Raw genomic sequence first — 12,016 nt, forward strand, 5'->3', positions numbered from 1 at the left:
TCTTAATTGAGTATGAGAAGATTATGCTATTTGAATTATCACTCATTGGCTAGTGTAATAGCCTACTTACAAAAGCAAAATTAAAGATAAATATAAAATTACCTAAGACACCCTACTCGCTGGCCATACAGTCCCATATTTTTTGCATATGACTATGCAAGTCCTATCAAATGACCATCCTCAAGAAAAATCCTGATGGACTTCGCATCTCACTCTGGATCACCGCTTGCAAAACCTTGATCATAAGCCATAATAGCTTTATGGGCATATCTTGTACAATTCATATAAAAACAGAGCCTGTTTTGGTTGCCATAAATCCCTTCAAAAAAGTTTCTCTTAATGATAATGATTATATTGAAGCCTACAAACATAAAAGAATTAAAAGAGCCTATTTTAAATAAAATAAGAAAGAATAATAAAAAGAGATAAGAGGAATAGAAAATGAAAAGTAAATAAGAACAAGTCTTCAATTAGAAATAGTGGCGTCTCTCTTCAATGAATTTTTCCGAAGCAGTAACCACTTCAATTGGAGAGCTCATTTGATTCTCAAAACTAACTTTGTTCTTGGCCTTTCATACATTCCAACACAGGCAAGCTAGCAGGTCTATTTTCCTCTCCCCACCATGACTACTACGTAGGGGCGCCGATGAAGCTTCCCACCATGCTCAGAAGCTTGAGAACTAGTGAGTAAAAATCGACGCTCCAAAGTTGCTTTGTTGCCAATATTTTTTTTATTCAGGACATTGAGTGATACAATGATTGATTGTTTCTTTCACAGATTGGCATCTCTGACAGATTGGACTTGTTGCGGAGAACTTTCGGTGCAGTTGTGAAAGAATAGGGAGTCGTTCGTGCAAGCACTTCCAAATAAAAATCTGGACCTTGTGAGAGATTTTTCATTTTCAAGTATCCTTCCAGACTAAATTATTCTGGTTCTGGTTTAGATTCACATCTGGGTAGGAATGATAAAATTGATATGCAACATAGTAACCAGAAGCAACATCATATGATTTTGGCTTGTTTAAAGCCCATCTTAAGACATCTTCACTCTCACCCGGTTTGATTGTTTCAATTCGGTCTATAATTGTAGGGGAAAAGAGTTCTTGTAGGAGGTGTTAATTCCATTCTCTATTCTCTGTTAGTAGATCTTTAATATAGGCAACTTGAAAGGACTGCATGTAAGATGCCATAATTGGAAGAATACTCATGGGGTAAGGAGGATACAGCCACACATCTGAAAAAATATGAATTGAAGTTCCAGAACCAACTCTCCAATGGAGGCCCTTTTCAACTACTTTTTGGCCCTCCAACATACTGCGCCATCCCCAAGAAGGTAAGTTCCCTACTTCTGCAGACATAACATTACCATATCTATATTATTTATCTCTGTATATCTAGGTTAGGATAGTCTGTGATTTTGTTGTGATTCTCCAAAACTGCTTGCCTAATAGAGCTAGGTTTTAAGCTTTGAGATCTTTAAACTCGAGACCCCTATCCTTCTTTGGTCGAGTTATCTGCTCGCCTATAGCCCTTAGGAGAACTTGCCTGCCTCTAGCTGACAATAGATTCCGTTGCCATCCATGCACCTTTTTCGTTACTTTCTCCTTGATTTTACTAAAAGTTTTTCTTTTGGATTTCTGGACAAGAGAAGGAAGCCCCAAATACTTATTCTGAGCTCCAATGTGAGTGATATTTAATCTATCTGCTATATGTGTCCGAATATGAGGAAGGGTGTTGTTGTTGAAAAAGAGTGACTTGTTGACCACTAACGCCTTTATATGAATTGAGCAAGTTCAAAATATTTTCACAATTCTCGTCTGAGACTGGTGCGAAATTTATAACCCACAAACTAACCGGCAAGTGCACCGGGTCGTACCAAGTAGTACCTCAAGTGAATGAGGGTCGATCCCACCAAAATTGATGGATCAAGCAACAATGATTGAGTGATTGGCTTAGTCAGACAAATAGAGAATGGTGTTTTGAGAGTTTAAAGGCATTAACAGTAAATTCAGAATATCATAAAACAAGCAGTAAATTGGTGTGAATAATATGGGAGAAAACAGTTAAGGTTTCAGAGATATCTATTTTCGGGATTGACTTTTCTTACTAACTATTTTAATCATGCAAGATTCCATTCATGGCAAACTATATGTGACTAAATCTTAATTTGTTAGATCTTTTTAGTCTCATCTAACCTTCATCAACTGTCAATTCCTTGGTCACTTAATTCCAATTAGAGGGTGAAGTTCAATTCTAGTTTATATGCCACAGAAACTCTAATTACCCAAATATAAGAGGATTATATGTCATGTATCCCGTTAAGTCCAGCTAATTAGAAATTTAGGAGAAATTGTTTTCAAGTTGTTGTTCAGGTAAAGAGCTTTTCCAAGTTATACAAGAACTCAATTAGCACAAGGGTCATACTTCTGTTCCACCCATATTCATAAGATAAAGAACGAAAACAATTCTTGAAATAGAAATCAGTACATGAATTAAAATAGAAAAAATAATAGTATCAATCCATACAATAGACAGAGCTCCTAACCTTAACAGTGGAGGTTTAGTTGCTCATGGTTCAGAGAGAAAACTAAGATTCAGAAAAACTGTAAAGTGCAGAATGAGGTAGAAGAGAAGAGAAGAGCCCGAAGGGCTGATTCTTTTCTCTTTTATATCTAATCCTAATTAATGTAAAATATATTTTCTAGAACTAAATAATATCTTTTCCTATTTGTAAATAAAATAAAGTTTAATCAAAATTAATTAAATACATCTTGTGCTGCTCCTTGGACAATTGGGGACCACCAATTTCATTAAAGGTGGTGCCAAACTTGGAGAATCCAAGTTTGGCGCCATTGAGGCTGTATGCATTCTTCAAGGTCTCCTTAGCTGGCGCCAAACTTGAAGTATTTTAAGTTTGGCTTTGCTTGAACACCCTACCTTTCCAGGAGTAGGTGAGTGTGGCACCAAACTTGGAGAATCCCAAGTTTGGCACCGTTGAGGCCGAAAGCAATGGGATTGTGAAGCACTCCTGGCGCCAAACTTGAAAAATCCAAGTTTGGCGCCATCTCCTTGTTCTGCTGTGGCTTCATTTCTTCACGCAATCTCTGTCAAATTCGTCTGAAATAAACAGAATTGCACACAACTCAAAGTAGCATTCATAGTGGCTAAAAGATAATTAATTCTTGATTAAACTCGATAATTTGAATGCAATCACTAGGAAAAGATAGGAAATATGCTCATGCATCAGAGACCTTATAAAATAGGATAGACTCATCAACAAATAAAAAGTGGTTTATAATAAGACATTGTCGATTAATCAAAATTTTCGGGATCTATCTGTTTTGTTCTGCTTTGTGTAGCAAGAAGGAAAACTCTTCTGCACAGAAAAAGAAAAGATAGGAAAAGAGAGTCACCTTGTAAAACTCAGTTAATTAATAAATAATTAACTCATAAATTAGAATTTATTCTAGAAAATAAGAAATTTGATTTTTTTTATGGTTTAATATGATAGAGAAAATTAAAATAAGAATTTTGACACTAATTTTAAAGAATTCGACCCAAGATTGGGACGAACGGACCGAATCAGACGATCCGGGCCCGTATTGGGCACAAGGCCCAACCCACTCCACTCACACTTAATGATTTAGCACACTCTCTCTCCCTCCATTAGCATTTCACGCTGGAAACATGAAGAGAAGGGGGAGAACTTCCAAAACACAAACCCTCACATTTCAAATTTCAATCCTTGATAACTTTTGATCCGGAACTCCGATCGCCGCACTATTTGCGACCACGCGACCACAGCGTCGAGCTCCACAAAGCCCGTAACATTTTTCAAGAGGTAAGCCACGTTTTTTTTCCAGTTTTTTCAGCCCTTGATTTTAAAAATCTTGAGTGAAAATGTTGAGATTTTGAACACTTTGATGTTATATGATCATATTAGCTTGAGGGGAAGGCTTAATCTCACCCCTTTAATCCTTGGGTATGGTAAGATTTTTAATTCTAAGTGAAATACTTGAATTATTGTGATTAGTTATTGAGTTTGTATGTGTAGGTGTATGTTATGTGTATTAGGCAATATATGTATGTAAGTGGATTGAAGTTTGATGGAGATTTTGGGTGCTTGAAGTAGATTGCAAGTTAGAAATCTATTTTAGGAGGTGTTGAAGTCTTGAAAGTTGAGATGATGATTGGTAACTATAAGGGTGGACTTGAAGTTGAAATTGTGCTTGATAAGGATATTTGATGTTGTATATTGAATATTGGGAAATTGGAAGTATTAGGTTGTAATTTAATAAAAATGGAGAATTGGTAAGATGATAAATGTGTATTATATATTGTTAAATTTGAAATATGAGTTGAGAGTGGCTTGATGCTGAATGGCTAAGTTTTGGTTTGTTTTAAAAAAGGTTGGAATTGGTTTGTGTTGAAAAATGGAGGTTTTGTAAAGTTTTAGGAAAACCATATTTTTGGCCAACTTTGACGGAGCATAACTTGGTTTTCGGACCTCCGATTTATTTCAAACTTGTTTAGAAAGAAAACTTGTTCCGAGATGTTTAAGCTGTTCTTCGAACGGAGAAAAATATTTTAAAATGAGAAAATTATGCTCAATCAAAGTTTGGTGTACAAGCTGAAAATTTTGGACTTAGCAGCTTTTTGGAGCTGCTGCATTGTATGCGTACGCATACATTTCCAACATGGACATGCGCTTCTGTTTGATGCATTTGCATACGCAAAAGAGAACTACGTACGCGAGACCTGGGATTTTTGCGTACGCGAATTCTCTCATACGCGACCAGTCGCTTCTGTCTGGTGCGCATGCATATGCGGGAAAGGCAATGCGTATGCGACATGGTCCAAACGCGTGCTCATGCGTACGCGTGACCAATGCCTACGCGTGACCCTGTTTTTAGCAAAGAATGAGTTTTGTGTGTTAAAACCAAATTTCAAACCTCTAAACCTCTATTTTCACTCTTTTAACCCTAGATCTTAGTAGTAAATGAGATGAAACTATGGATGATGAGGTATCTTAGGGGTGAAGTAAGGTTGGAAGGTGTATATTGATTTATATATGTGATGCCATAGGTATGATGAATGATTTTGAAATGATTACGTATGATTGTGAATGAATGTGATGATTGAGACTTTGTTCATGATGAGAATGTATGAGTTTCTCTCTGTTATAAGTTGTGTCAGGCATTATATCCCATGAGTAAGACGGGCACTATATCCCAAGAGCGTGGCATGGCAGGCGCTATATCCCAAGAGTGTGGGAGCACCTTACCTTGAGAAGTATGTCGGGCACTATATCCCATGAGTGTGACTGGCACTATATCCCAAAAGCGAGCGTGGCATGACAGGCACTATATCCTAAGAGTGTAGGAGCACTTTGTCCCAGAAAATACGATGGGCACTATATCCCATGAGTGTGACGAATACTATATCCCAAGAGTGTGACGGGCAATATATCTCGAGAGTGTGACGGGCACTATATCCCAAGAGTGTGGAGGCATAGAGAGACGATATTCGGGTTAGCTTTCGGGTGTGTCGGGTTCTAACAAGTAACCAACACGTGAGCTCACGACCAGTAGAAAAGATATGCATCATACGCATCTGTTTGTTTTGTTTGAGTTTGCATTATTTGGGATTGCCTTTGTGAAATTACTATACTTACTTGCTATATGATTTTCTTGTTGTACTTGCCTTCTACCTATGTTTGTTTTGCCTGTTTTGTTTGTCTGTGTGGTTCTATCGGAGTTTCGGAGGATGGAGTTTCGGAGGATTGGAGAAAAGCCGATGATTTTAAGGGTTAAGTTAGAATTGAGATAAGTTAGAACTCTTTAGATACCTTGCCTTATTTTATGATCTTAAATATCGGTTTTAAGTTTAAATTTATTGTCGGAAATTTTTGGATTGCCTTTGACTTTTCCAAGACATTATATGTTAGATATGTGGGCACTGTTACCATGTTGAGAACCTCTAGTTCTCACCTATGTGGATTTTGTGATTTTCAGATGCAGGTCAGGCGGCACCTCGCTGAGGCATGTTAGAAGCTTTTGATTAGCAAAGATCCTTATCTTTTGGGGTTCTAATTGGTTATATGTATTTATTTAGATACTTATTATCTCCACTTCTATAAATGATGTATTAACTTTCTCTTAGAGGTTATTTTGGAGAAATAGGTTCTGTAACTTTGTATTTTAGATTTTCTATATGTATGTATGTATATATATATTTATGTGCTCGGGCCGGTTTATCTTCGCGAGCTGAGTTTTGAGTTTTGTTATCTGTATTTTGGAACTCTTAGATTACAATCTTGTTAGCTTGATCTATCTTGTTTCGTTTACTTTATCGCTTTGTAAATTTTGCGCTTTTTGTTTTACCGAATCTTGTTTTACCCCTTTTTCTTCAAAGGCTCCTAGAATAAAATATCCTTGCTATATTATATAAATATATTTTTTTTAGAGGTCGTAGTACTTCGCCACCTCTATTTTACATCCTAGGTGTAAAACTCTGTGTGGTAGGGTGTTACACACCCTGCTATATGCCCTTTTCTGGCTTGAAGAAGCCAAATAATTGATCTTCCATAACAATAGAATAAGAAATAGTTGACACAAGTTCACAAATCCAATCAATCAATTTTACCCTAAAATCTAGTTTGTCCATAATTAACCATAAAAATCTCCATTCGATTCTATCGTAGGCTTTGTTCATATCCAACTTGACAACCATTTCGGTCTTCAGACCACTCTTCTTGTTTTTAAGATAATGCATGCATTCATGTGCTATTAGAATGTTATCAGAGATAAGCCTTTCTTTTATAAAAGCACTCTGAATAGGACTTATCACTAAATGCATTAATTTTTGTAGTCTATGAACTAGAATTTTAGAAATAATTTTATACATAACTGTAGACAGACTTATTAGGCGTACCTGAGTGCTAGCATCAGTAATCTTTGTGATCAAGCAAATCTGAGTATGGTTGAAACTCTTAAGAATTTTTTTCTCTAAAAAAACTCCGAACAACCCTGAAAATATCCCCTCTTACAATGTCCCAATACTTCTGAAAAAATTTGGCAGTCATATCATCATCTCTTTGAGTACTCTAGGGATGGACATTGAAGATGGCCCACTTTACTTCCTCCATAGATACTGGTCTTTGCAGCCATCGGTTCGTGAGAGCTATAATTTTTGGCTCAAACCCTCAAAAATAGGAATTTTTTTTATTTTTAAACTTCACCTTCAGCAAACGTCAATTTTTTTTTTCATGTTTTTACAAATAAAATAATGTGTCTTTCTCATAAGATTGATATTGATTAAAAAAAAAAAAAATCAAATCGCACCATCCCTATAATAAAATATTGGCTATGATAGAAAATTGTCAATAAAATTTTTATTTATCAGATATCTATGTATAGGTAAGAATCCATTCGAAAATTGAATTCTTTATCACCACGAACAAAGGAATGGTACAATATAAATAATACAAAATAACATTAAAAAAGACCTATTAATAAATTTTTTTAGCCTATGGCCTAGAAATTGTTGAATCATTCACTATTGCATCAATTTCTGGGCGATAATCATTCTCGAGGAGAGATGGCCGAGTGGTTCAAGGCGTAACATTAGAACTGCTATGTAGGCTATTTGTTTACCAAGGGTTCGAATCCCTCTCTCTTCGTTAATTCATCAATCTACAATATCTCAAATGCCAATGGATACCACTATTCCAACTTTAGTTGCTATGAATTTTCAATTTCAATTTATTTGATAATATGAAATGAAAAATGCTAAAAAAAGTGGACAGAAAATACAAATCGTCCTATATCCATTTAGATAATTCTCGTATCGAAATTCTTATTTGTTTTAGTTAGTATTAAGCATGATGAGAATAATATTCTATAACCAGCAATTCATTGATTTTCAAACCAACCCACATTTTCAGTAGGGCCAATCAATCTCCAAATCTTATTCTTCCTGGTTCTTTCTTTAAAATGTCTATGAAAGAAAGTTGTGTTTTTATCCCTTCTTTGAGCCACTTGATCATGGATTTTTTCTTTTCAATATCTTTCTTCATTAAGCACTGCTTCCTCCAACTTCTGTTCTATGAAAGAAAGTTGTGTTTTTATTTATTCTATATTAACTTTAAAACATAGATATCAATAAGAAAATACCTCTAATTTGAATTGAAATAAAATATAAAAAAAAAAAATCAAAACGAATAAGAATAGAGATCCAACTTTTGTGTTTTAGTTCAAATTTCAGAAAATTTACATTTTTATAAACTTATGAATTTAAAATGGAACATTAAACGATTTCTAAAAATTCATTAAAAATTATCCCTTAACTCATTAACATCTAAAAAATCATTATCAGGACTTTTAATGTTAAAAAAGTTAATATAAAGTATAGCCATCCAAGATGGCATAGGAGTTAAAACTTGAAATTTTTTCCAGAGTCAGAAGTAACAGATAGTTATACATTATAAAATGACCAACTATATTTATACAATATGTAATTTGAGAAATAATTAAAATACAGGATAAATATAGTGGGTCAAATTACATATTGTATAAATAAAGTTGGTCATTTTATAATGTATAACTATCTGTTACTTCTAATTCTAAAAAAAATTTAAGTTTTAACTCCTATGTCACCTTTGGTCAAATTACATATTGTATAAATACAATTGGTCATTTTATAATATATAACTATCTGTTATTTATGACTTTGAAAAAAAAGAAATTCAAGTTTTAACTTCTATGCCACCTTAAAGGGCTATACTTTATATTAACTTTTTCAACATAAAAGTCTCAGTAATGATTTTTTAGATGCTAATGACTCAAAGGATAATTTTTAACAAATTTATAAAAATCGTTTAATGTCCCGTTTTAAATTCATAAGTTTATAAAAATGTAGATTTTCTAAAATTTGAACTAAAATATAAAAGTTGGATTTCTATTCTTATTTGTTTTGATTTTTTTGATATTTTATTTGAATTCAAATGGAATATTTTTTATTGATATTTATATTTTAAAGTTAATATAGAATAAATAAAAAATTAACTTAAATATTAATAATCTGTTACAAGTAGTAAATTGAATCAAACTGATTCAATTTACATTATTCCATACTAATTCGAATCACATTGATTCGATTTATACTTAAAATAATATTTTCATGTAATTCGAATCCATGTGTTTCAATTTATTACTATATTGTGTAATTCGAATTAGTTTAATTCGATTTATATAAAAATATAATTGAAGATATTCATGTAACATTATTTGATTTGGTGATTCATATAATATTGATATTAGTTTAGTTTATACAAATGTTTTACCCTTAAAAAAAAGACACCTAGCATATTCATTCCAAGAAATAATAATCAATTTGCATTGGCTTTAAAAGTTTTACTTCCTAACTAATATAGGTCTTGAGTCTTATAAATCAAGTTAATACTTTACACATGTTTTGTCTTGATGTGTTAAGACCTGGTATGTAGAATAAATTATGTGACTTTACTTATGCGTACTTGTACTTGGGTAAATACTCCAATCCAAGACCTTTAATAAGAGTCCGAGGGCAAAATTTGATGGTGACAATTATTGTTTTCAGATATATGAAAGTAAGCAAAGTAAACATTTGTGAATGGTGACATTAAAAAGCTTTTTCATGACCTACATGGAATCATCACGGGACAAATATTCCTTCATCCCCTCATATATATACATATTTGTACCTTATGCAATGATTTATATAATTTATTCATCAAATCTTTAAGCACATGATAATATTGATACCACATCCAATCAAACGTATATTTGTGGTATAATCATGAACAACCCATTTGATATCTTGTCCTATATATCCAACAATTCATCGTGTAACGAAAAGTAAAAGCAAAAATCTAAAGAGCAATATTGTACGGCACATTCAACAAGACTCGAGAATAATATGGCTAATGGCTTCTCTTTTGTTTTACTTTAATTTAATTTCCTCGCTATCTATACCACTTTTTCATTTTCATGATCTTAGCTTGTTTGTGTTTTAATTTTTCTTTAGTTTCCTTTTTTTGATTGATTTGGGGTGTCGTCCTAACATAGCAGGTTCCTGTTAAATCTATCATACGGAACAGTAAAAAGGTTTAATGAGACATATCTGTGACTTGTATGCACATGTTGTTGTTTGTTTTTCGTAGGTGGAATGCATATTCAATTCCTTAAGCCGAAAGGCTCATCATGTACAGTAAACAAGTGATTTTGTTATTAACTAGATACTAAAGTTCTTTGTCCGCAAAAGAAAATGAGATGATCAAGATTTTTGACTTTAAACGAGCACTATTATTATTATTTAATTTGCTCCACTGTTATTTATGACTTTGAAAAAAAAGAAATTCAAGTTTTAACTTCTATGCCACCTTAAAGGGCTATACTTTATATTAACTTTTTCAACATAAAAGTCTCAGTAATGATTTTTTAGATGCTAATGACTCAAAGGATAATTTTTAACAAATTTATAAAAATCGTTTAATGTCCCGTTTTAAATTCATAAGTTTATAAAAATGTAGATTTTCTAAAATTTGAACTAAAATATAAAAGTTGGATTTCTATTCTTATTTGTTTTGATTTTTTTGATATTTTATTTGAATTCAAATGGAGTATTTTTTATTGATATTTATATTTTAAAGTTAATATAGAATAAATAAAAAATTAACTTAAATATTAATAATCTGTTACAAGTAGTAAATTGAATCAAACTGATTCAATTTACATTATTCCATACTAATTCGAATCACATTGATTCGATTTATACTTAAAATAATATTTTCATGTAATTCGAATCCATGTGTTTCAATTTATTACTATATTGTGTAATTCGAATTAGTTTAATTCGATTTATATAAAAATATAATTGAAGATATTCATGTAACATTATTTGATTTGGTGATTCATATAATATTGATATTAGTTTAGTTTATACAAATGTTTTACCCTTAAAAAAAAGACACCTAGCATATTCATTCCAAGAAATAATAATCAATTTGCATTGGCTTTAAAAGTTTTACTTCCTAACTAATATAGGTCTTGAGTCTTATAAATCAAGTTAATACTTTACACATGTTTTGTCTTGATGTGTTAAGACCTGGTATGTAGAATAAATTATGTGACTTTACTTATGCGTACTTGTACTTGGGTAAATACTCCAATCCAAGACCTTTAATAAGAGTCCGAGGGCAAAATTTGATGGTGACAATTATTGTTTTCAGATATATGAAAGTAAGCAAAGTAAACATTTGTGAATGGTGACATTAAAAAGCTTTTTCATGACCTACATGGAATCATCACGGGACAAATATTCCTTCATCCCCTCATATATATACATATTTGTACCTTATGCAATGATTTATATAATTTATTCATCAAATCTTTAAGCACATGATAATATTGATACCACATCCAATCAAACGTATATTTGTGGTATAATCATGAACAACCCATTTGATATCTTGTCCTATATATCCAACAATTCATCGTGTAACGAAAAGTAAAAGCAAAAATCTAAAGAGCAATATTGTACGGCACATTCAACAAGACTCGAGAATAATATGGCTAATGGCTTCTCTTTTGTTTTACTTTAATTTAATTTCCTCGCTATCTATACCACTTTTTCATTTTCATGATCTGTTTCTGTTTTAATTTTTCTTTAATTTCCTTTTTTTGATTGATTTGGGGTGTCCTAACATAGCAGGTTCCTGTTAAATCTATCATACGGAACAGTAAAAAGGTTTAATGAGACATATCTGTGACTTGTATGCACATGTTGTTGTTTGTTTTTCGTAGGTGGAATGCATATTCAATTCCTTAAGCCGAAAGGCTCATCATGTACAGTAAACAAGTGATTTTGTTATTAACTAGATACTAAAGTTCTTTGTCCGCAAAAGAAAATGAGATGATCAAGATTTTTGACTTTAAACGAGCACTATTATTATTATTTAATTTGCTCCATGCTCCAT

General features: G+C 32.5%; 1 long non-coding RNA gene across 1 annotated transcript; it reads left to right on the forward strand.

Moving 5' to 3' along the window:
* LOC107608210 lies at positions 423 to 6,320 on the forward strand. The gene is made up of 4 exons (XR_001612763.2): positions 423 to 683; positions 779 to 906; positions 1,146 to 1,333; positions 6,015 to 6,320. It is a non-coding gene; the product is annotated as an uncharacterized LOC107608210 (long non-coding RNA).

Source organism: Arachis ipaensis, chromosome B07 (assembly GCF_000816755.2).
Source record: "Arachis ipaensis cultivar K30076 chromosome B07, Araip1.1, whole genome shotgun sequence".
NCBI lineage: Eukaryota > Viridiplantae > Streptophyta > Magnoliopsida > Fabales > Fabaceae > Arachis > Arachis ipaensis.